The sequence below is a fragment of the Mesoplodon densirostris genome, chromosome 6 (assembly GCF_025265405.1).
Source record: "Mesoplodon densirostris isolate mMesDen1 chromosome 6, mMesDen1 primary haplotype, whole genome shotgun sequence".
NCBI classification, from domain to species: Eukaryota; Metazoa; Chordata; class Mammalia; order Artiodactyla; family Ziphiidae; genus Mesoplodon; species Mesoplodon densirostris.
Genome location: NC_082666.1, coordinates 107,526,344 through 107,553,103, shown reverse-complemented (window position 1 = coordinate 107,553,103; position 26,760 = coordinate 107,526,344).

Genomic DNA, 26,760 nt, shown 5'->3' with positions numbered 1-26,760 from the left:
CCTTCCTTCCTTCCTTCCTTCCATCCCTCCCTCTCTCCTTCCTTCTGGGCACATCAGTTGAAAATCCAATGAGTAACTCTCTGGAAACAAGGCTTACCAGAGATGGGCAATCTGGGAGGTTCTAGTGTGAGCTGGGTACAGGAAGTCTGTGGCAATATGAGTGAACTCACTCTCTCTCTCTCTCTCTCTCTTTCTCCCCCTTCCTCCCTCCCTCTCTTGTTTTATAGTTTGACACAGCCTCCCACCAAGAGGTAGGAACAGGATATTCCAATGAGGCAGAATGAACAGCTAATCCAAACAGCATGAAGGGAAGGAAGCAGGAACTTCATCAGCACGTGGAGGCAAGGACAGGGGAGCACAGAAGAGAACTAGGGTCAGGCTCACTGCAGCATTCTGTCCTCAGATAAAAAGATCCTATAATGGCACTTGGTGATTTTTTTAATGGACTTTTAATTCTTTTTTTAATTCTTTTTTTTATTCTTTTTTTTCCTTTCAGTATTACTGAGATACAATTGACATACATCACTGTATAGTTTTAAGGTGTACAGCATAATGATTTGACTTACATGCATCATGAAAGGATTATCACAGTAAGTTTAGTGAACATCTATCATCTCATTTAGATAGAAAATTAAAGAAATAGAAAAATTTTTTTCTTGTGATGAGAACTTTTAGGGTTTACTATCAACAATTTCATGTATAACATTCAGCAGTGTTCACTATATTTAGATGACAGCTTTCTTTTTTTTTTAATGATTTGCTGGGGTTTTTTTGTTTAATTTATTTATTTTTTGTTTTTTATTTTTTTATTTTTGGCTGTGTTGGGTCTTCATTGCTGCACGTGGCCTTTCTCTAGTTGCAGGGAGCGGGGGCTACTCTTCGTTGCGGTGCACGGGCTTCTCATGGTGGTGGCTTCTCTTGTTGCAGAGCATGAGCTCTAGGCACGCAGGCTCAGTAGTTGTGGTACACGGGCTTAGTTGCTCCGTGGCATGTGGGATCTTCCCAGACCAGGGCTCGAACCCGTGTCGCCTGCATCGGCAGGCGGATTCTTAACCACTGCGCTACCAGGGAAGCCCTAGATGACAGCTTTCTTAAGCCACACTGTTCCAATCAGGACCAGTATCCTTCTGCAACTGCAAAGTCTCTCATCCTGGGCTCTCCCTTCAGTGTCTCTCTGGGACTTGCACTTCATACCATTCCTGTGCTGAATCTCTTATTTCCTATATTCCATGTCATTTACTCTTCCTTTGTTGGAACAAGCTCTCCAAGAGCTTCTTTTAAAAGTGCATAGAGTATATGAAAGAGAAGGGTTTTGGAGACCTTGAATATCTTGAAAATGTCATTATTATTGACATTTTCTTGATAGTTTGGCTAGATACAGAATTGAAGTTTAGAAAGAAGTTTCTTTCAGAAGTGTGAAAGCATTGCTTCATTGCCTTTTGCTTCTAGTGTTTCTGCTGAAATGTGCACAGCCATTCTAATTCTTGTTTCCCGATTTTCTTGCTTCTTCTCTCTGGAAACTCGGACAATTTTTTCACTAGGCATAGGGTCCTAATGATGGTATACTCTATTTTCATCCATTCTTCTGGGTTCTAGATAGGCTCTTTCAATCTAGCTACTCATGTCTTTCAGCTCTGGAAATTTGTCTTATTTTGTCATCCTGCTTTCTCTGTTGTTGCCTTCCAGAACAGCTATTCTTGGATGTTGACCTTCCTTCCTCTCCTGGTTTCTTTCTTTGTGCTTTTCTTTCTGGAAGACTCCTCAAATCTGTCTTCCAAACTGTGTATTGTTTACTTTTTTAACTTTGCTGTCATGTTTTTAATTTCTTTTTCTTTAATAGATCTTTATTGGAGTATAATTGCTTCACAGCACTGTTAGTTTCTGTTGTACACCAAAGTGAATCAGCCATATGCATACACATATCCCCTTATCCCCTCCCTCTTGAGCCTCCCTCCCATCCTCCCTATCCTACAACTCTAGGTCATCGTAAAGCACGGAGCTGATCTCCCTGTGCTATGCTGCTGCTTCCCACGAGCTAACTATTTTACATTCGGTAGTGTATATATGTCCATGCTACTGTCACTTTGCCCCAGATTCCCCCTCCCACCCCATATCCTCAGGTCCATTCTCTATGTCTACATCTTTATTCCTGCCCCAAAACAAAGTTCATCAGTACCATTTTTTTTAAGTTTCCATATATGTGTGTTAGAATACAGTATTTGTTTTTCTCTTTCTGACTTACTTTCCTCTGTATGACAGACTCTAGGTCCATCCACCTCACTACAAATAACTCAATTTCTTTCCTTTTTATGGTTGAGTAATATTGAATTGTATATATGTGCCACATCTTCTTTATCCATTCACCTGTCGATGGACACTTAGGTTGCTTCCATGTCCTGGTTATTGTAAACAGTGCTGCAATGAACATTGTGGTTCATGACTCTTTTTGAATTATGGTTTTCTCAGGGTATATGCCCAGTAGTGGGATTGCTGGGTCATATGGTAGTTCTATTTTTAGTGTTTTAAGGAAACTCCATACTGTTCTCCATAGTGGTTGTATCAATTTACATTCCCACCAACAGTGCAGGAGGATTCCCTTTTCACCACACCCTTTCCAGCATTTATTGTTTCTAGATTTTTTGATAATAGCCACTCTGACCGGCATGAGGTGATACCTCATTGTAGTTCTGATTTGCATTTCTCTAATAATTAATGATGTTGAGCATCTTTTCATGTACCTCTTGGCCATCTGTATATCTTCCTTGGTGAAATGTCTATTTAGGTGTTCCACCCATTTTTGGATTGGGTTATTTGTATTTTGATATTGAGTTCCATGAGCTGTTTGTATATTTTGGAGATTAATCCTTTGTCTGTCCTTTCATTTGCAAATATTTTCTCCCATTCTAAGAGTTGTCTTTTTGTCTTGTTTATGGTTTCCTTTGCTGTGCAAAAGCTTTTAAGTCCCATTTGTTTTTGTTTTTTATTTCCATTGCTCCAGATGTGGGTCAAAAAAGATCTTGCTGTGGTTTACGTCAAAGAGTGTTTTTCCTATGTTTTCCTCTAAGAGTTTTAGAGTGTCTGGTCTTACATTTAGGTCTTTAATCCATTTGCAGTTTATTTTTGTGTATGGTGTTAGGTAGTGTTCTAATTTCATTCTTTTACATGTAGCTGTCCAGTTTTCCCAGCACCACTTATTGAAGAGGCTGTCCTTTCCCCATTGTATGTTCTTGCCTCCCTTGTCGTAAATTAGGTGACCATATGTGCATGGGTTTATCTCTGGGCATTCTATCCTGTACTGTGGATCTATATTTCTGTTTTTGTGCCAGTACCATACTGTCTTGATAACTGTAGCTTTGTGGTATAGTTTGAAGTCGGGGAGCCTGATCCTCCAACTCCGTTTTTCTTCCTTAAGATCACTTTGGTTATTTGGGGTCTTGTGTTTCCATACAAATTGTAAAAGTTTTTTGTTCTAATTCTGTGAAGAATGCCATTAGTAGTTTGATAGGGATTGCACTGAATCTGTAGATTGCTTTGGGTAGTATAGTCATTTTCACAATATTGATTCTTCCAGTCCAAGAACATGGTATATTTCTCCATCTGTTTATGTCATCTTTGATTTCTTTCAAAGAAAGAAAGTACAAGTATTTTCTGAGTACATGTATTTCACCTCCTTAGGTAGGTTTATTCTTAGGTATTTTATTCTTTTTGTTGCAATGGTAAATGGGATTGTTTCCTTAATTTCTCTATCTGATGTTTCGTTGTTGGTGTATAGGAATGCAAGTGATTTCTCTGCATTAATTTTGTATCCTGCAACCTTACCAAGTTCACTGATTAGTTCTAGTAGTTTTCTGGTGGCATCTATAGGGTTTTCTATGTATAGTATCATGTCATCCGCAAAGAGTGACAGTTTTACTTCTTCTTTCCAATTTGTATTCCTTTTTCTTCTCTGATTGCCATGGCTAGGACTTCCAAAACTATGTTGAATAAGAGTGGCGAGAGTGGACATCCTTGTCTTGTTCCTGATCTTAGTGGAAATGTTATCAGTTTTTCACCATTGAGTATGATGCTTGCTGTGGGTTTGTCATATATGCCCTTTATTATGTTGAAGTAGGTTCCCTCTATGTCCATTTTCTGCAGCGTTTTTATGATAAATGGGTGTTGAATTTTGTCAAAAGCTTTTTCTGCATCTATTGAGATGATCATATGGTTTTTATTCCTTAACTTGTTAATGTGGTGTATCACACTGATGGATTTGCATATATTGAAGAATCCTTGCATCCTTGGGATAAATCCCACTTGATCATGGTGTACAATCCTTTTAATTTTTATTGGATTCTGTTTGCTAGTATTTTGTTCAGGATTTTTGCATCTATGTTCATCAGTGATATTGGTCTATAATTTTCTTTTTTTGTGATATCTTTTTCTGATTTTGGTATCAGGGTTATGGTGGCTTCATAGAATGAAGTTGAGAGTGTTTCTCCCTCTGAAATTTTTTGGAAGAGTTTGAGAAGTATGGGTGTTAGCTCTTCTCTAAATGTTTGATAGAATTCACCTGTGAAGCCATCTAGTCCTGGATTTTTGTTTGTTTGAAGATTTTTTAATCACAGTTTCAATTTCATTACTTGTGATAGGTCTGTTTATATTTTCTAATTCTTCCTGGTTCAGTCTTGGAAAACTGTACCTTTCCGAGAATTTGTCCATTTCTTCGTGGTTGTCCATTTTATTGGCATATAGTTGTTTGTAGTAGTCTCTTATTATCCTTTGTATTTCTGTGTCAGTTGTGATTTCTCCCTTTTTCATTTCTAATTTTATTGATTTGCATCCTCTCCCTTTTTTTCTTGATGAGCCTGGCTAAGGGTTTATCAATTTTGTTTATCTTCTCAAAGAACCAGCTTTTAGTTTTATTGATCTTTACTATTGTTTTCTTTGTTTCTATTTCATTTATTTCTGCTCTGATTTTTGATTTCTTTCCTTCTCCTGACTTTGGGTTTCCTTTGTTCTTCTTTCTCTAGTTGTTTTAAGTGTAGGGTTAGATTGTTTATTTGAAATTTTTCTTGTTTCTTGAGGTGAGATTGAATTGCTATAAACTTCCCTCTTAGAACTGCTTTTGCTGCATCCCATAGGTTTTGGGTCATCATGTTTTCATTGTCATGTCTTTCTATGTATTTTTTTTTATTTCTTCTATGATTTCTTCAGTGATCTCTTGGTTATTTAGTAGCCCACTGTTTAGCCTCCATGTATTTGTGTTTTTTACAGTTTTTTTCTTGTAATTGATTTCCAATCTCATAGTGCCGTGGTCAGAAAAGATGCTTGATATGATTTCTATTTTCTTAAATTTTCTGAGGCTTGATTTGTGACCCAAGATGTGATCTATCCTGGAGAATGTTCTGTGTGCACTTGAGAAGAAAGTGTATTCCACCACTTTTGGGTGGAATCTTCTATAAATATCAATTAAATCTATCTGGTCTATTGTGTCATTTAAAGCTTATGTTTCCTTATTTATTTTCTGTTTGGATGATCTGTCCATTGGTGTAAGTGGCGTGTTAATCTCCCCACTATGATTGTGTCACTGTCGATTTCCCCTTTTATGGCTGTTATCATTTGCCTTATGTATTGAGGTGCTCCTATGTTGGGTGCATAAACGTTTATAATTGTTATATCTTCTTCTTGGATTGATCCTTTGATCATTATGTAGTGTCCTTCTTTGTCTCTTGCAATAGTCTTTATTTTAAAGTCTATTTTATCAGATATGAGTATTGCTACTCCAGCTTTCTTTTGATTTCCATTTGCATGGAATATCTCTTTCTATCCCTTCACCTTCAGTCTGTATGTGTCCCTAGGTCTGAAGTGGGTCTCTTGTAGACAGCATATATATGGATCTTGTTTTTGTATCCATTCAGCCAGTCTGTGTCTTTTGGTTGGGGCATTTAATCCATTTACAATCAAGGTTATTATTGATATGTATGTTCCTATGACCATTTTCTTAATTGTTTTGGGTTTGTTTTTGTGGGTCTTTTTCTTCTCTTGTATTTCCCACCTAGAGAAGTTTCTTTAGCATTTGTTGTAAAGCTGGTTTGGTGGTACTGAATTCTCTTAGCTTTTGCTTGTCTGAAAAGCTTTTGATTTTTCCATCGAATCTGAATGAGGTCCTTACTGGGTCATCTTGGTTTAGGTTTTTCTCTTTCATCACTTCAAGTATATCCTGCCACTCCCTTCTGGCCTGCAGAGTTTCTGCTGAAAATCAGCTGATAACCTTATGGGGATTCCTTTATATGTTATTTTTTGTTTTTCCCTTGCTGCTTTTTTTTCTTTGAATTTAATTTGTGTTAGTTTGATTAATATGTGTCTTGGTGTCTTATTCCTAGGGTTTATCCTGTATGGGACTTTCTATGCTTCCTGGACTTGGGTGACTATTTCCTTTCCCATGTTAGGGAAGTTTTCCACTATAATCTCTTCAAATATTTTCTCAGATCCTTTCTTTTTCTCTTCTTCTTCTGGGACACCTATAATTCAAATGTTGCTGTGTTTAGTGTTATCCCAGAGGTCTCTGAGATTGTCTTCAAGTCTTTTCATTCTTTTTCCTTTACTCTGCTCCTCGGCAGTTATTTCCATCATTTTGTTTTCCAGCTCACTTATTCGTTCTTCTGCCTCAGTTATTCTGTTATTGATTCCTTCTCGTGTATTTTTCATTTCAGTTATTGTGCTGTTCATCTCTGTTTGTTTGTTCTTTAGTTCTTCTAGATCTTTTTTAAACATTTCTTGTATTTTCTCAATCCGTGCCTCCATTCTGTTTCTGAGATTCTGGATCATCTTTACTACCATTACGCTGAATTCTTTTTCAGGTAGATTGCCTATTTCCTCTTCATTTATTTGGTATTGTAGGTTTTTACCCTGCTCCTTCATCTGTGACATATTTTCTTGCCATGCTTTTTTTTTTTTTTTTTAATGAGTGGGATTGTCTTCCTGTCTTACTGGTTGTTTGGCCTGAGGCTTCCAACACTGGAGCTTGTAGGCTGTTTGGTAGAGCTGGGTCTTGAGGCTGAGATGAGGACCTCCATGAGACCTCACTCCACTGAACATTCCCTGGGGTCTAAGGTTCTCTGTTAAGTACAGTGGTTCCAACAGAGAGCCCCCACCACAGGAGCTTTGGCCCAACCCCCGGTGGTACACTTGGGGGGTCCTCCCGTCTCCTTGGGCATCAGAGTCCCTCACCAGTGGCCGGCAGGTACCCTAGTTGTAGGGAGACATTAACTCGGTGTCTTTCCACACCACCATCTTGACTCTGCCCCCTGTTTTTAATTTCTAAGGGCTTATTTTTGCTCTGTGAATGTTCCTTATTGATAGTACCATGTTCTTGTTTCATGGCTGTGATAGTTTTGTCTACCTCTCTAAATATATTAATGATAGTTTTTTCTTCCCTCCATAAGCTCTCTTCCCCCCCAAGTTGATATTTTTCTGTTTATTTGGTCTCCATTTTCCATGTTAGAGCCTTCCACAAAAAGCCAGTGATCCTTCGATTGTTCAGGGGAGCTAAAATCCTGATTGAAAGCTCTGAGTGATGGGAGCAACTTGCCAACTTTACTGTAGGGTGATGTGGGCAGGGTGCATTTCATGGGAAGAGGTCTTACCTCTTAGCTGGTCAGTACTCCAGAGAAAAGTCTTTCAATCTCTGGAAGATAAAGGCAACAGTATCCTGAAAGCCGAGTGGGTATTATTAGCTTTTAGCACTGAGCACTCAGATGTTGTCACTTAACTCCCCTGCTTTTTGAATAGTACCAGTATACTCAACTGTGCCCAGCATAGCCCCCAATCTAGCATCCCTCTCTTTCACTCCAGAAAATACATCTCCAGACTTTGGTCAGAGTAATAGCGGCACAGCATGGAAGAACAAGACTTAAGGACAGAGCTGCTTCTCAAAATGTTTTTCCCCTACCTTCCCTTATACCTCCAGTTCCAGAGGTACCTGCTTCCACCAATTCCTGAGCCTTTTGGAAAATCTTCAGTGTAAATCTAGATTCCTCTCAGCTTTCCCCCACTACTGGCTTAGGATTCAGCTTTCTTAGGTAGTTAACTCATTTCCAAATTTTCCATCTGCTCTCCAGTTTCATAATTTTGTTGCTATTGTCTTCTGTCTCTGTGGGTTTGTACCTTTAAAAGAAATATCCATTTGACTCTAGTTTCAATGGAGTTTTAGATAGAAGAAAAATAATATACTGTCTCATCCCAGAAAACATTCAATATTTCTGATTCTTAACCCAATTTTCCTCAATCTTTGTACCTTCCTTACTTCCTCAGCCCACGTTCATGGCTATAAGAGGGATGATTAAATCAGGCTAGTTTCAGAGCTGCAGTTATAAAACAGGAGGAGATGGATTACAACACATTTCTGCAAAGGCCACATTTTATTCTTAAACTTCAGCACACTTGATGGTCTTGAACTATTGGCCACATATATCTTTTTCTTCTGTGAGATTTAGCTTGCCAGCATATAAAACAGCATCTATGGTTTTAGCACCAGGCTCCCCTTGCTTGGAGCCTCAAGGGGCATGTATTAGCAGTAAGTGTAGATCAGGGGTGCAGGACAGAGCAGGGGGACCAAGCTCTCTTTCCCACAGTAGGCTTCCAGACTGAATTGGAGCACGGAAAGGACTAACATCTCTAAATCAAGCTTGGAGTTTTGATTACTACATTGGAATTCTCATCTGAATATACTATGTTTGCAACTTCTCACCCAGGGTAGGGGTTCTTATTTGGGGCCATGGACTCATTGGGTCTATGGATAAAAATCCATATTTCTATCTTGGATAGGAAAAAAATTACATGTTTGTGGTCAACCCCTACTATAATGTAATACGTTTGAGAGTCTGTCTTACCCACTCCACATCCCCAGTGTCTAGAATCATACCCAGGACATGATCAGGTTCAATAAATGCAACTGAATTAGTGAGGGAACAGTTAGGAGGGAGATCACCAAGGGGCTGAGAGATCATGGTAAGAAGTTTTGGGGTTTTATCTAAGAGATAAAGTATCTATTTCTAGAATGACTGATCAGGAAGAGACGATATTTGTGGTAAATTAAAGAACATTAACTTCACTCCTAAAACCACACTGGAGGGCTTCCCTGGTGGCGCAGTGGTTGAGAGTCTGCCTGCTGATGCAGGGGACACGGGTTTGTGCCCTGGTCCGGGAAGATCCCACATGCCGCGGAGCGGCTGCGCCCGTGAGCCATGGCCGCTGAACCTGCGCGTCCGGAGCCTGTGCTCCGCAACGGGAGAGACCACAACAGTGAGAGGCCCACATACCACAAAAAAACAAACAAACAAACAAACAACAAATAAATAAATAAAACCACACTGGAACTACTCATGACTCCCCATGAAGAGATCTTAATCCAGCTCCTGAGTTCTACCCTGCTGCACAGCAAGTGGGAGATGTGCCAGAAAACTGGGATTGAAAAATGTTCATAAGTCCAAAATCCTAAGAACAGTGTGGGACTCTACAAAAACGTACGTCAAATGCCATGAAACGTGGTTTGTGCACCACCAGCCTGCAAGGTCACAAGTTAAAGGGCCTTACAACTAAATTCCCACACTGCAGAAATTTAAGAGATATAAATTCACAAAGAAATCTGACACACAGATGCAGAAAAGAAAATTTTAATCTGGGTAATTACTCCTAGAATTTGCACTTGAAAATTTATCTTACCCTGTAATTTCAAGTTGAAGCATTTGTGCCTATTTTCCATTTTCATCTATCAAGACATATCTTAATGTCTAGATCTGGAAAGAAGAGATGTTATTTTTATTTTAAGGCTTGCAAAACAATATGCTTTGCTGGGGATTCATTCCCATCTTGAGGATTTTTGCATATATTCACTGGAGATCCTTGTCAACAGGCTACTTGTCCTACTATAAAGGTTAGTTTCAATTCAGTTAGAAATAGCCACCACCACTTTTACTGTCATTTAGATTCAAAAATCCCAGACAGAGCTCTGGTATTTTCTTAACCCCTTCAACTACTTCATCTAATCAGCCCTTAATAAATGGAGATCCTACACTTATAAGGACTCCATTCACAACTCTCCATTCTAACTTCCAGGCCCTCTTTTTTTCTCAATGATTTCCTTGTCTTTTAATCCACCCTACACAATATTCTATCCTATATGATACCCCAACTATGTATCCATCAAAATACCAAGAAATGTGGGAGGTCAGTGAACTTATGTCAAAGTGAATCCTCTACAATGCCCCATCCCCCAGGTAGTCTGGTAAATTTGGGGCATTTTATCACACACTGATGGTAGTATCCAGAGTCCTGAACAAGATCAATGCAATCAATTGTGCCTCAAAACTTTTTCATTTTTAATTGAGTGATCAAAGTGCCAGGTACTATTTCAAGCCCTTTCCATATAGTAACTCATTTAGTCCTCATAACAACTCCACGAGGAAGGTGCTGTTATCACCCCTATTTTACCAATGAAGAAGCTGGGTTACACCTCTTGCTCACAGTTACCTACTAGTAGATACATGAGGCCAGGTTCAGACCAGGCAGGCTGGCTACAGAGCTCAGACCAGTGGCCACTAATACATGCTGCCTCTTATTTATACTGTCCTTGACCATTGTGTATGTGTGTATCTCTGTCAATGTGTGCCTGCAGAAATTCCACAAATCCTGCCTTAGTTAATTCTTTGAAGCAGCAGCAGACAATAGGGATAAAGCTCAAGCTCAGGGCATATGTCTAGTTGAACAAGTATGAGGGCAATAAGAATGCTGAACAGTTAGAAAGGATGCTACAGAAGTGAGAGCAGACAGCCTCATCCTGGTTTGAGGTCGAGAGGGGAAACTTCCTGAAGGAAGTGAAGCTTAAGCTAAGGCAGAAGGATGAGCAGGAGTTAGCTAGATGTGTATGGGGGGGGGGGGTCAGAGAAAGGAACTAATCCCTGAGGTCATAAGGCTGGCCAGAGCACATCCTATGAAAGCCTCACTATTCCTGGCCATGACACCCCAAGCTGGTCAACTGGCCGAGATGACAAGGCTGTGCCACAGACCACACACCATGTGTTCATTCTTTTCTCCCCCCAGCCAGCTGCCAACTGCACAGTTTCATGTAGACACATCCTAGAACGAAAACTCCTTCAGGGATGCCTGCAGCAAAGCTGAAGGGAACATCCAGAAGGCCAAAGAAAGCGTGCTTTATTGAATTTACAATGCAGAAAATATTTGTAGTTCCTTAGACTTTTGTATTGCTATAAAAATTATACTTTATGGGATAATTATTAATGGTTTGAAGAGAAATAAACAGTATAAGCAAAATAGAGCTGATACTATGAAAATGTAAACCATGTAAATCAAAATCGTAAAATAATTATTCAATACTCAGAGGCCTACTTAATATATACATATGAAATTTCTTACACACATATACTATAAAAGCCCACAAAGACCATCACTCTGAAGCCATTCACTATACAAATATGAAAATAAATCTTTATCTTTAACCTCGATTTTATCTTCAGCAAGAGGATTGTGCAGTTTGGCTTTATGCAAATCACATTTCGTATTAAATAATCAAATGTCACCTATGTCATATAAAGCAGCAAGTAGAAAAAATAAATTATGAAAATGCATGAGGTTAAAGTTAGCAGTGAAAGATGTCTCCATATCCAACTTTCTTTTCCATGATGAAACTAAAATATTATCCAGTGTGTCAGGATACATAAAAAAGAGTATAGTATAACTGATTTTAAAAGCTCTCAAAGGAAAAATTGAGCCAAGATGAGTTACTTGCACAGAACTAAGCAAATGTATCAAATTAAATCTGTTTAAAAAATTAGATACTTTTTTCTTACCAAATATATTCTTTAAATTTGAGAACACCTTCACGAAATCAAATGTTGATAATAATCTTGATTTCCTAGCAAGGCAATGGAAAGAGATGTAAGTAGATTTTCTTTAAACAAGTTTGCTAACTGGAGCTTTAATTTTCTAATTTGGATTTGGTTGCAGAAATATTTATCCAGGTTCAAAGAGCTACAGATGATGGCTTTGTGTACCAGAGGCACCTATGTAATCTAATCAATTTGGGTGTACTAGCCGTACAACCCAGAAGCAAAGATCAAGATGATACTTCTATATCAAAGGTACATTCTTATATACAGATCGTAAGACAAATACAGACACTTTGGGGGAAAATAAAGACAACACAATAACATGGATACTAACACAGTTTTGTGCAATTGCACCAAACACCTAAACATGAGTACCATAAGTCAACACATAGGTGTCGGGTCCATTCTAACCTGGGCTCTGTAGATGCCGCCGAGGCAAACAGCGGTGGCAGAACTTTCGTCTGACCATGGCACAAAAATAACTACCACTCCCTCCCTGGTTCAGTTTGACATTCCCCACCAGCAAGGCATTCCTCTCGGTCAAAAATGTAAACTTTTTTTTCTGGGACCCAAAATCAGGAAACAGGAATCCATGGTAGAGTTGCTGAAGACACAACCAACTTTCCAGTTAAAAAAAATAAAAAGATCTAGTTGGTAGAGAGAAGGCACACTTTGAAAAGCTAAACACCATTGTGGCTATTTATAATCTATGTGTGTATCACATCTGGTCAATATGCATTAAAAATAATAACAATAAAGCTTGGGGAATTTAAGGTCTGATCATAAACATCATAAACAGGAGAAAAACTGCTATATGGAATTGTTTTAATTCAACAAAAAGGGATGTTTTTAGATGATGTAGTACAATAAATAAGAGCTGTTATTTCAGTTTTTTCAGCAAGCTACTTGGGTCCTAGCCCTATCACAAGGTAAGTTCAAGTCTCTGGTTGGGAATAACTTGGCGCAGGCCACTGAAACTCAAAAGCCAAACCTAAAAACCAGGCCTCACTGACCCACCCTGGGGTCAGGTGTTGACTCATTTAGCTGTTGGAGACATTTCACTGGGGAATCTGGGTGGCAGCACAGCTTCTAGGAGGGCAAGACCCACCAGGCTGCGGGAGAGAGTAACTCACTAGTCTCCTCAGACAAAGGACTCTGACTTACCTGTCCCCTAACCACAATCCGCTTCAAAAGAGATGATTTTCCAAAACCACACGTAACGTTTCTTTCACCGTTCATTATTTAAGAAACTGAATGCTGGCAACCAGGGAGTTAGGGGATTTGAGTTATACTGGAGATTATGCTTTTAAATCACAGGGAGGTTCGAGCGTGGGTATTTTCACTCGGCAAAATGGTAAATCGTTCTAAGTACTAGTGTGCTTTTTTAATGAGATATAATTCACATACCAAAAAATTCACTATTTAAAATACACAATTTAGTGGGTTTTAGTATATGCACAAAGTTGTGAAACATTATCACAATACAATTCCACATTCTCATCATCTCCCAAAGAAACCACACACCCATTAGAACTCACTCCGTTCCTCCCTTCACCAGCCCCTGGCAGTCACTTGCTCTTGTTTTTTTTTTTTTAAGTGAAATGTGACAACTTTCTTGTACTTTGTATTTTCAGTAGCGTGTGGCTTTATACGTTTTCACTAGAATTTTTATTTATTTATTTATTTATGGCTGTGTTGGGTCTTCGTTGCACGCGGGTTTCCTCTAGTTGCGGCGAGCGGGGGCTACTCTTCGTTGTGGTGCATGGGTTACTCATTGCGGTGGCTTCCCTTGTTGCGGAGCATGGGCTCTAGGCGCATGGGCTTCAGTAGTTGTGGCCCGCGGGCTCTAGAGCGCAGGCTCAGTAGTTGTGGCGCACTGGCTTAGCTGCTCCTCGGCATGTGGGATCTTCCCAAACCAGGGCTCGAACCCGTGTACCCTGCATTGGCAGGCAGATTCTTAACCACTCTGCCACCAGGGAAGCCCTTCATTAGAACTTTTAACACTCAATTCAAACCATGGACTTTATAAGTATTCTAAGATTATAAAATACCCTCTTCTATATACAAACTATTTCTGTTGCAAAAATGTTTTCTTTTTTTCTTTTTTTTTTTTTTTTGCGGTATGCGGGCCTCTCACTGTTGTGGCCTCCCCCGTTGCGGAGCACAGGCTCCGGACGCGCAGGCTCAGCGGCCATGGCTCACGGGCCCAGCCGCTCCGCGGCATATGGGATCCTCCCAGACCGGGGCACGAACCCGTATCCCCTGCATCGGCAGGCGGACTCTCAACCACTTGCGCCACCAGGGAGGCCCTGTTTTCTTTTTTTATATATAAAAAAATAGATCTTTCTGTCTCCACTGGAGCTTAAAACATTACCATTTTTTCCTCAATTAAATTCTGTTCTTGTATATGAAGTGAGAAGAATCAATACTCCAATATTTAAAAAGCATGAATGACCCGAGTCCTTATTAACTGTGGGCCATCACGCTCTCCTTCCCACTGCTTAAAGACCTACAGAGCTGAGACGGCCAAGGTCTGAAAGGCAAAGTTGCTTGTTTACAGACAAGGAAACGGATCTAATGTGGGCTGGTGACACGTCCAAGACCACAAGGCTAGTTTACAGCACAGCTAGGATGGTAACCCCCTTTTCCTAGTTTTCTAGTATTGAATATTGGAAGTAAATGTTATAGGTTATCTACAAAATCAGCTACCATATGAATCTAATCTACCAATGAATCTAATTATGTCAGTGAATTTTAGCTTTGATCTGAGCATGTGATTTTCTTTTTTAACCACTTTAAAAATATATATGTTATCTGGTAAGACTTTGTGAGGATAAGACAGGTATATTTAACCAGGGGGCCCAAATCATTCGTTGAAACATAGCAAAAAGAGCTGAGGTTCTGGAGGGACCCCAGAGCATCTCTCAGGTTCCACACACTGTAACTCTCCACATGACAGTGTCCGTAGGATGCACCACTATGCGATGTAAGAAGCAAACAAGTCACATACATTCAGTACTCTCGAAATGAAGGCCACATGGGCCAGGAATGTTTGGGATTTAACCATTGCAACAATTCATCTGGGCTGACTTTTTGGAAGTGGTCCCACTCAGACTGGTAATGGATTTGCTGTCATCCTCACCAGTTCTCTTCTTCACTTCCCTAGAGAGAGAAAGAGAGAAAGACATATAGACAGAGAGAGAAAGGAGATTACTGAGGTATAAAACTGAACCGTAGGGCCTCCCTGGTGGCGCAGTGGTTGAGAGTCCGCCTGCCGATGCAGGGGATACGGGTTCGTGCCACGGTCTGGGAGGATCCCATATGCCGCGGAGCGGCTGGGCCCGTGAGCCATGGCCGCTGGGCCTGTGCATCCGGAGCCTGTGCTCCACAACGGGAGAGGCCACAACAGTGAGAGGCCCGCATACCACAAAAAGAAAAAAGAAAAAAAAAAAACTGAACCGTAAACAGCTCTATAGAAATAAAACAGCACTACTGAGCACTTGCTATGCACCATCCAGACAGTGTTCAAAATGCTTTGTAGCTGTTGACTTATTTAATTCTCACAACTATGTGATTTTATTGTGCCCCATTTTATTTTTTTAAAATTTTTTTTAATGATTTTTGGCTGTGTTGGGTCTTCGTTGCGGCGAGCGGAGCTACTCTTCGTTTGCGGTGCGCAGGCTTCTCATTGCCGTGGCTGCTCTTGTTGCGGAGCACAGGCTTAGTTGCTCCATGGCATGTGGGATCTTCCCGGACCAGGGCTCGAACCCATGTCCCCTGCATTGGCAGGCGGATTCTTAACCACTGTGCCCCCAGGGAAGCCCTGTGCCCCATTTTATATGTGAGAAACGAAGGCAAAAAAAAAAGTTAAGACATTTCCCTTTGGTCACACAGCTGGAGAAGTGACACAGCAGTTGGGCTCCAGCGCCTGCATTCTAAGCGCCAGGCCACACACTCATGCATGAACACACACACATGCCCAGGTGCATATACATGTGTGCACACACTCACATGCACACATAGACTACTCTTGCTCTCTCCTGTGGTTTCACATGGCTTATAGTCTGCCACACGCACAGCTCACGCCTTAGGATTCTGGAACCTGGCTCCCGTCCCCAGCTAATGCACAAAAGCAATGATGACTTGAACCATTCTGTAATTATACACGATCATGGAGATAACAACAGATGGTTAAAATCCAGGAAAAGAAAGTCTTCCTTTTGCCTCTTCCTAAATTTCTTTTAGAATTAACTTCTAGAGGCAGCACTGGACCGAAGATCTCCGTGACCTTATGAAAGCCCCCTAGGAAGTCTCCTAGCCCTGGGGATGCTTGGGAAATACACCCTTAGACAAGCTGAATGGCAGTCTCTGTGGGTGAGGAGAGTGTGGCAGCTCATCCCCAAGATGGTCCCAAAGGATTCTGCCTCCCTCTAGTGGTGAAGCTTGTGCCGCTGCCCCCTGGTCAGCACCGGCTCTGTGACTGCTCAGACCAGTAGAATGGCTAGGAAATGGTGTGTTGAGATTTCCAAGCCAGGCATTAATCAGGCCTGGCCGCTTTGAGCTGCAATTTAAGCAGCCCAGGGTTCTTCGCTGGAGAGAGGTCAGAGAGGTCCCGGGGGCTGAGATCCACAGGGAGGAGCATCCTGGCTGCAGACGTGCAGACGCACCACAGCCCATGTCCATCTGACTGAGAACACATGAGACACCCAAGGGAGAGGAGCTGAGGACTCTCCAAGTGAGATCCAGTCAATTCTGGCCATTTCAGAAAATAAAAAGTGGTGCTGTTCTAGGCAATTAGATTTTGGGTGGTTTGTTACAGAGCAGTAGGTCCTGGGAACTGGCATATTACCAGCACAGCGACGCTGTTCAACAGGAATAGAATGTAATGTAATCCACATATGTAATTTAAAATGTTTAGCAGCCACATTAAAAATATAAAGACAAGTGAAATTAATTTTATTAATATATTTTATTTAACTCAGTATTGCAAAAATACTATCATTTCAGCATGTAAGCAATAAAAATATTAATGAGGTATTTTACAATGTTTATACTGTCTTCAAAACCCAGTATTTATTTAATATATCCGGCACATCTCAGCTTGGATCAGCCATACTTCAGGCATCTAGTGGCCATCAAATCGGTCAGCACAGCCCCAGAAGGAGCTGATACCTGCTAACCTTTGAAAACCACTGCACTGTGAGTAGGAAACAAAAGGGAAACTAGTTCTTGCTGAAGGCCAGTTAATAAATGCTATGTTACATGTCTTCACATATTCCTTATTTAATACAAATAACACTCACACCCGCTCGCACAAAATCCTCACAGGTGACAGGTGAGCATCACTGTCCTCACTTCACAGATAAGGAACCAAAGACTCAGGAAAAGAAGGAAGATACACAGTTCAATCCATAAACCCTATAAGACTCAGTTCAGACTTCTAACCTCCAGAACTGTAAGATAATACATTTTTATTGCTTAAACCACAAGGCTAGTGGGAACTTGTTACGGTGACGATAGAAAACTAGTACAACTTCCAAATGCCAAATCTCGACCACTTGGCCATTCAATAAATGTCTGATTTATGCCAAGCTCTGGGATCCTCAACTAGTGAGCTTTGAGAGAGAGACAGATGTCTTCTAAATAAATTGTAACCAGGTCCCAAGAGAGCTGCTAACACACAAGCACAGCGTTTGCAGCAACACAAAAGGTGCACCACAGTTGTGCTGGGGTGAGGGGAAGGCAGCTTTGTGGAGACTGAGCTTCAGGGAGACTTTGACAGTGGAGCGACCTCTTGATGGGATAGTAATTCACCTTCATGTAATGAGGAAGGGAGATCCCAGGTGCAGGAAACAGCATGCATGAGGCAAAGAGGCATAAAAGAACTTGGCCACAACTGGAAGCAAAGTTTGCTGTGTGGATAGATTATCTTTCATTTGGGAAGCAAGATAAGAGATGCAAACAAAGGTAGGTGAGGTTGGGCTCTGAGGGACTATTAGCCACTTGTTAAGAAGCTTGGACTCTATGCTGTAGGTAAGACACCTACCTACAGCAAGAAAGAAAGTCTTAATTGGATTTTTATTTACAAAGATTACCCTGTTTACAGGGTGGGGGATGAACTGATGCTGGAGAAACTCTGAGACAGAAACTGAGGTGCCTCCTGCACTACCTGGAGTAGGAAATTCTGAGGGCTGGAGCAAAACAGAGAGAGAGAGAGAGAGAATATGGACAGATTCAAGAAAGATTACAGAGAGGTCACCTAATCAATAGGACCCCAGAACCCACTAGAGGTAGGTGATGGAGAAAGAGAGGAAGGAGTCAAGACTGATTCTGGTTGGTAGTTTCCTGAGATAGGAAATGTAGAAGGAGGAACAATTTTAAAGAAAAATTAACACATTAGAATTTGGACATGTTGGAGCAGTCATGCCTATGGAATTCCCATTTGTTGGTGGATGGGAATATGGTCATGGAATTTGTTTTTAAGATGGGGATTAAAAATACAGAAATTGGGGGCTTCCCTGGGGGCGCAGTGGTTGGGAGCCCACCTGCCGATGCAGGGGACGCAGGTTCGTGCCCCAGTCTGGGAGGATCCAACGTGCCGTGGAGTGGCTGGGCCTGTGAGCTATGGCCGCTGAGCCTGCACGTCTGGAGCCTGTGCTCCGCAACGGGAGAGGCCACAACAGTGAGAGGCCTGCGTACTGCAAAAAAAAAAAAAAAAAAATACAGAAATTGGAAGTCATCAGCTAGACATAGTTCTAGAAACCATGGGGGTGGAGGACATTAGGCAGAGAGAGAAAGGAAAGAGGAAGAGAGTGAAGAATAGAATCCTGAGATTACCAACATTCAAAAGGCAAGCCAGAGATACAGAGTAATGAAAAGTCCCAATTTTGCTCTTAGCAGCTGTGTCACTTTGAGCAAGCTGATTAAGCATTCTAATTCCCAATTTTCTGATCTGTACAATGGGTATAGTACTCACAGCATCCTCACAAGACAACTCACATCGCTCCCTTCTGGGAGGTCCAACGGCGTCTCTTAGCTACATATCATATGGCTGCCTGGTCATATATTTTGTTTTCTTTTTTTTCTCTAATATTAAATTGTATGGCCTATCTTACATACCCTGATATCCCTACACGGCTTTGATGCTGAGCACTCAGAATTATGCAGATATTATTGAACCTGAAAGCAAATACTAAGGGAAAAAAATAGGTGCCCATACTGTTCACCTGGACTTCAGTTTCTTTAATCTGCCAAAAATGCAGGCACATCCCACTTTAAGGAAATCAGGAAGAGACAATTTCATACAACTCAAACAGGTTTAAGGCTGGGAAAATTAAATTACCTCACCAAAAACTACCATGTGCTTCACAACTGCGTTTTGAATGACTCCATCTTATGGACAGGTTTACACCCAGTGGGCTCAGCAGTGGCGCTGATACATCGGCCTGAACTTTTTGTGTTTTTCTCAAATTTCAGGCCGTTGACCGATTGAATGCCTGTTGAACTTGAATGTTTCAAGCCTGTGGCTCTGGTGATGGCAAATGTATTTACCAACGGACAATGGTTGGGATGCATTTCCTATCAGCCCTACAGGGAAAGTGCATTTCTAGGAGAAACGTTGCCTGGGATTGAGAGGTTTTCCAAGAAAAAGCAGAGGAGTTCAGGCTGTTAAGCAAACATTGATGGCCTCCCTTTGAAAACAAATTTTGTTTCAGACAGTGCAAATCCATAAACTCTTCTAGTTCAAGTTTTATGACATGACGTGGAATGAAAGGGACCATGCCGGGAAATATCTTATGAAATCTAGATGAAGAACTTACATGTTTTGCATTATATATAACATTCTAAAGGCTGTAACACTTTATTTTTTGTCACATCTTTATTGGAGTGTAATTGCTTTACAATGTTGTGTTAGTTTCTGCTGTACGACAAAGTGAATCAGCTATATGTATACATATATCCCCATATCCCCTCCCTCTTGCTTCTCCCTCACACCCTCCTTATCCCACCCCTCTAGGTCATCACAAAGCACTGAGCTGATCTCCCCGTGCTATGCAGCAGCTTCCCACTAGCTATCCTTTTTACATTTGGTAGTATATATACGTCCATGCCACTCTCTCACTTTGTCCCAGTTTACCCTTCCCTCTCCCCATGTCCTCAAGTCCATTCTCTACGTCTGCAACTTAATTCCTGCCCTGCCACTAGGTTCAGCAGTACCATGTTTTTAGATTCCATATATACGTGTTAGCATATGGTATTTGTTTTTCTCTTTCTTACTTCACTCTGTATGACAGACTCTAGGTCCATCCACCTCACTACAAATAACCCAATTTCTTTTTTAATGGCTGAGTAACATTCCATTGTATATATGTGCCACATCTTCTTTATCCATTCATCTGTTGATGGACACTTAGGTTGATTCCATGTCCCAGCTATTATAAATACTGCTGCAGTGAACATTGTGGTACATGTTTCTTTTTGAATTATGGTTTTCTCAGGGTATATGCCCAGTAGCGGGATTCCTGGGTCATATAGTAGATCTATTTTTACTTTTTTAAGGAACCTCCATACAGTTCTCCATAGTGGCTGTATCAATTTGCATGTTTCTTTTCTCTCTCTCTCTCTCTCTTTTTTTTTAGATATTTAATCCCTTTAGACCAGCAAAGAATCATCTTTTCATTTGTGGCAGAAAACTAGGCAGAAGAAATAAATCTAATAGAAAATATTCTTATTTCCTAAGAATGCTGCAAGGATTAAAGTACAGTTAAATCCAAGGTCTTCAATGATGCGATTTTCATTCTAATCCACATCCCAAAATATTATTTATTGTTAACACCATTGACTTAGCTTAATAATTACCTGGGTAATAATTTAAACAAAGTGCTTCCAACTGGCATGATATACAATTTGCTTTGTTGAGTTTTTTTTTCCCTTTACCTTGGAAAATGTCATAATAGACAGCTATATTCATAATAGTCTCCTGTGTTTAAAATCTGGTTCCTGGAAGTGATTCATACATGTCAACTACTAGCTTTGTGGTGACATCTTGCAGAAACATCAACGACACCTCGGATGCACCTCCTTTGTTTGGCAGTAAAGGTATTTTGTCAAAGTTCACAGTGAACAAGCAGCATTACCAGTTTTTATAAAAACCATGTTTGTTTCTCCAACCACTACTGAAAGACAAGACAGTGTTTTCCAATGTAGATTCATGTTATGGTCAAGAAATCTGGCACACACAGCAGCTAAGTGAAAATTCAATCCTGCATCCAATTTTCGAAATGTAAGGCCAAACGTTACCGAGAGAGATGGAGAACAGCTTCCACTATATTCGAACCATCTTTGGCATTTGTTTTATAAAATAATGCCCCATAGGTCTGTAAAAAATATAAATACACCATTAAATGAAGGCTTTAATTAGGTTTCCTGGAATGTTAGCTTTTAAAACCAATAAAATAAAATAAAAATACTCCCCTTTTGAGTGTGCTAAAACTAATAGCTAAGAAATTGAATTCAAAGTTTCAATACTTTAAAAAAAAACAGGTTTGAGCCTAGTTATTCCAGGAACAACTCCTAGTCAGAGGATTTTTATTTTGCATCCAAAAAAAAAAAACCCGTAATACAAACTTTCATGTTTTAAGGTTCTTATTTCCAAGAGTCACACGTGCTACCAAGTGCTCTCTATCAAATAATTTGAGAGAGAGAAAAATGATAGCTTAAGGTAACCACTCAGGAATTAAATGTCCATCTAAAGTATGTGATGAATTGGGAGGTTTGGACTGACATATATACACTAATATGTATAAAATGGATAACTAATAAGAACCTGCTGTATAAAATATAAATAAATAAGTAAGTAAGTAAGAAAGTAAAGTATGTCTTCTTTTGGCCAGAAGCTAACACACATTCCCCTTCACCCTATCATCTTTTCCTATCAAGATTCAACAGCCTCTCTGTCACTAAAACCAATGGATATTTTCTAGTCCTCTATTTTTCAACCCCCCAGTGGTTATGCATACAATCATCGATCATACCACTCTCCTTCTTCAAACCCTTTAATGCTTTCACCCATGCCTCTCAAGTAATACTGAAATGCTTACCTGGCCAACAAGGCTTAGCTTGTATGTGGCCCCAGCCAACCTCCCAGTGTCACCTGTCACCACTCTCCCTCACTCACAACGCTCAAGTTACCCTGGCCGTCCCTCTATTTCCCCAATGCTCCAAATTCCCTCCCACCTCAGGACCTGTGCACCTACTGTTCCCACTACTAAGTCATCCCCTACCCCACTAACCCCCTTCACCAGGCTGACTTTTACCTCCCTTCTAGATTTTTAGGTAATCCTCCCTTGAAGTTAAGTGTTTTCTAACTCTGAAAAGTCGATATTAGGTTTTCCTATTATAAAACATCTTGACATATGTATCTTCCCAGTATAGCACTTGCCACAGCTGTAATTGACCAAGTTATTTTTGTGTGTCTTTGTCTAACAAGCTGGAGACAATTTCCCTTAGGAAAGGAGAACTGTGTGTGCTGTGGGGCTGGGTGTGGGCGACATAGCCCTGTGTGGGATATGGGCAGGATGTGATGGGTGTTCCGGAGCAGAGAGAAAGGGAAGAACCTAACAACAGGCAAAGACTACCGTGAAACCTTTACCCATGAGCCCCCAAATCCACAGAAAAGCTTAAAAAAAACAAACATGAATGTATTTCTAGTAGAAATGGGTAGTGCTGCTACCTGGCACAGCCAGGATGTTATGAGGTGAAATAGAGACTGCCTTTGAGGACGCAGGAGGGTGGAGGTCAAGAGATGCATAATAAGGAAGCAAACCTCGGGAAATCTGAGAAATCGTGAAGAGGGAATAAAACTGTTCTGCAGCCAGGAATTCTGAAACCTCTAGAGGGATACGTGGATTACATGAGTTTAATATCTATCTGCCCCAGACAGTAAACTACGTGAGGGCAAGGACAGTCTGCTTTGTTCTCTACCCTTTGCTCAGCTCACAATAAGTGCTTTTCACATGGTGGATACCATTAAATATGTGTTGAATCAATCTCTTCTGTATTTCATTGCCTAGTTTTTTTTTTTTTTTTTTTTTTTTTTTTTTTTTTTTTTTTTTTTTTTTTTTTGCGGTATGCGGGCCTCTCACTGTTGTGGCCTCCCCCGTTGCGGAGCACAGGCTCCGGACGCGCAGGCTCCGGACGCGCAGGCTCAGCGGCCATGGCTCACGGGCCCAGCCGCTCCGCGGCATATGGGATCCTCCCAGACCGGGGCACGAACCCGTATCCCCTGCATCGGCAGGCGGACTCTCAACCACTTGCGCCACCAGGGAGGCCCTCATTGCCTAGTTTTGATGTTTATCATATTTGGTTCAAAGTTCTAAAGTTTAAAACAAGTAATAATTCCAACTTAAAACAGTGAGGTTGGGACTTCCTTGGTGGTCCAGTGGCGAAGACTCCGAGCTCCCAATGCAGGAGGTCCAGCTTCGATCCCTGGTCAGGGAACTAGATCCCACATGCCACAACTAAGAGTTTGCAAGTCGCAACTAAAGACCCCACATGTCACAACTAAAAGATCCTGCGTGCCGCAACTAAAGATCCCGTGTGCCATGACGAAGACCTGATGCAGCCAAATAAATAAATAATATTTTTTAAAAATAGTGAGCTTGAAACTTCTTTTTAAAGTTAACATGTATATGCTACAGAGCAGTGCTTTCATGGTGCTGAGGACAGACAGCAACGATAGCAACATCAGGTCAGACTGTTATGGTAAGAACCTCTTATTTAACCCAAGGAGCATCTGGTTCCTTGTTTGGGTAAAACAAGTCACAAGAGGGCCATGCAGCCTTCTGATACAATGATAATAAGGAGAGAATAAACATTACCCACAATAACAATCTGGACAGAAACAGGGTCCAACCACTATACAAATGCATAACCAAAAAGAATTTTACACTATTCCAACTGAATACAAACCGTACAGAAAAGAACAAGTCTTCCAATTCCCTTCACCCCTTCACACAGGTGACACACAGCACCACCTGCTGCCCCTTGGCACAGGGACCCTCTGGAACCAAACCCATGTTTTCAAAATAGGACACCCATTCTTTTCCCTTTACCCAAATTCCGGGACTAGAGAAGGGTTCCAGGAGCTGGGGAAGAGTGAGGAGGAAGACGGAATAACTTTGCCTCCTCTTTGTCCCTGACACTCAGTGGGGGGAAGCGATCACGGGATGCTTTTACCTCTCTAAGGGATTTAATTCTTGGTGCAATTACTAACAGTTATGGGGCAGACAGGCATGGGGGGTACTGGGAGTTCTGCCTGTATAAGGACGGAAGACCCATCAAACTGAGTGGAGGTCCATCAAACAACCTCTCCAGCTAAGGGTGACAAAAGTGGAAGACCCCTTCCAGCTTGGACCCACTCTCACTCTTACCATGGCCAGTTTTTCTCCAAGGTACCCTGGGACATGTTTTTGTCCCTCTGCTTCGGCAGCGTCATGAACATCAGCCTTGTTTCCTACCAACACGATAGGAATGCTCTCATGGGCTGCAGCCTACCATGAAGAAAAGGAAAAAACTGTGCACACGTCACACATTGGACAAGTTATGAGGATGATGACGACAACAGCTACCATTTCCAAACACCCTTTATGTGCCACGGGATGTGTACACAATATCTTCAAACCTCAAACTATCTCTAAAAGGAGCCAAACTTTCTCCCATTGCCAGGTGAGAAAATTGAAATTCAGAGAGGTTAAATAAGACCTCGTAAGGACCAGGGCCAGGATGCTCCAAACTGATTCCATCACCCTCGCCACTCTACAAACCAATAAAACTCAAGAGGCGTGACCACAAAACTCTACTCGGCTGTGGTGCCCACATAATTTTCCACCACTTTCACTCCAAACAGTGGTGATTACAAATCAACTTCATTACCCCAGGTATAAAACACACAAGAATTCCCTCAGCCACAATGGGACAAAAATGGAGTCTGAAAGTTCCACACTCACTGCTCTATGGTTTATAACAAAAGCAAAATACAAGGGCCCTAAAGGTCAACAGTTTTCTTGCAAGGAGTCACTGAGCGATCACTCAAAGTAACAGACTCTTAGGATTAATGCCCCCAAATCAGCACAGCACGCTGTCACACAGCCCCGACACTCACAGGGGAGCTGGCGAGCACAGCGGAAGCAGTGAGAGGCAGGATTAAGCTTGAGACCCCACCAAGCCCACCACGTGGCTGCTCGCTGGCTGCGTGAAGTCAGGCAAGTCTGTTCCTGGTTCTGCCTCACCTTCCCTACCTGTAAAATGAAGGGATCAGCAAGGGCACATCCCCCTTCAGCAGGCGGGATGAGAAGGGAGGACAAGCAGACAACCCTTGCTCTGGATCCTGAACAAGAGAGACAGCAGCCCTGACTGAGACGTGGGGAATGACCCTTTGCGGTGCCTAAAGACATCCAGGTGCTCATCCGCTTCGGTGCCACACCTGATACGGCATCAAGAAATGAGCCTCAGGAACAAGGAAACTGTATTCGACTTCCTTTCTCTTCAGACCATTTTCCTCCAACTGAACGTACCAGAGTGAAGTAAAAGCGAAGGGGAGAAGGAAATGAAAGGCCTTCCCTAAAATTGGACACCCCACCCATTAAGGTGCTAAGTAATTGAGTTCAGTGGGGAACTGCTCAGGATCCAAGGGGGCATCACGTGGAAGCCATGAATCAAATATTCGCTTAAGGGCTTCCCTGGTGACACAGTGGTTGAGAATCTGCCTGCTAGTGCAGGGGACACGGGTTCGAGCCCTGGTCTGGGAGGATCCCACATGCCGCGGAGCAACTAGGCCCGTGAGCCACGACTACTGAGCCTGCGTGTCTGGAGCCTGTGTTCCACAACGAGAGGCCGCGATAGTGAGAGGCCCACGCGCCGCAATGGGGAGTGGCCCCCGCTTGCCACAACTAGAGAAACCCTCGTGCAGAAACGAAGACCCAACGCAGCCATAAATAAATACATAAATAAATTTTTAAAATTAAAAAAAGTACTTAAAAATATATATATATATTCGCTAAGTTAGCCAAGGGTCTGACCGTCTAAATAACTTCCCAAAGTCATACAGGAACATACTGGCACCTCCTTCAAGTCCTGACTCAAATATCACCTTCTGGTGTGGCTACCCTGACCACACTACCTGCAGCCCCCTGCCTCACCGTAAGGCCCGTTACCCAGCCCTCTTTTTGTTTTCATAACATTTATCACTTCCTATCATTCTACTTATTTTATTTAAGTTTGTTGTGTGTTATGCCTCCCCCACTGGAGCACAAGCTCCATAAGGGTAGGGCTCTGTGTTTTATTAATGGATATATTGCAAGCACTAGCCCAGTACACACACAAAGCAGGTATTGCAAAAATATTTTTGAATGTGTAAAAGAGACGAATATTGTTTGAATATTGTAAGTAGTCAAACAATAAATGATTTATGACAGGTAAGTAAATGGTCTTCATTTTATTATAAGATTTTGTAACCCAGTGGTTTTTAATCGAAGTGTATTAATTATTCATTCAGAGGGTCCATTCACCACTGACATTCTACTGCTTCTCAACCCTCTGGCTTACCCCAACAATCTCACCATTAGTTTCTACCCATATTTATAGTGGCCATATAAATCATCCCAATACAATTTCCTCAAATTAGAAAAGGTAAGCCATGGCAAAGGTTCACTGTGATAAGTGAAAAGTCAAATGTCAAGTGGCATCTAATTTTTTCTACATAACAAATTCAAGAATTCATCTTGAATACAGTTTTCTTCCTTTTTAGACCACATGAAAGGTAATACGAATAGCTAAAAAGGTCACTTATCATATGTAGGTGCTTATTTAGCAA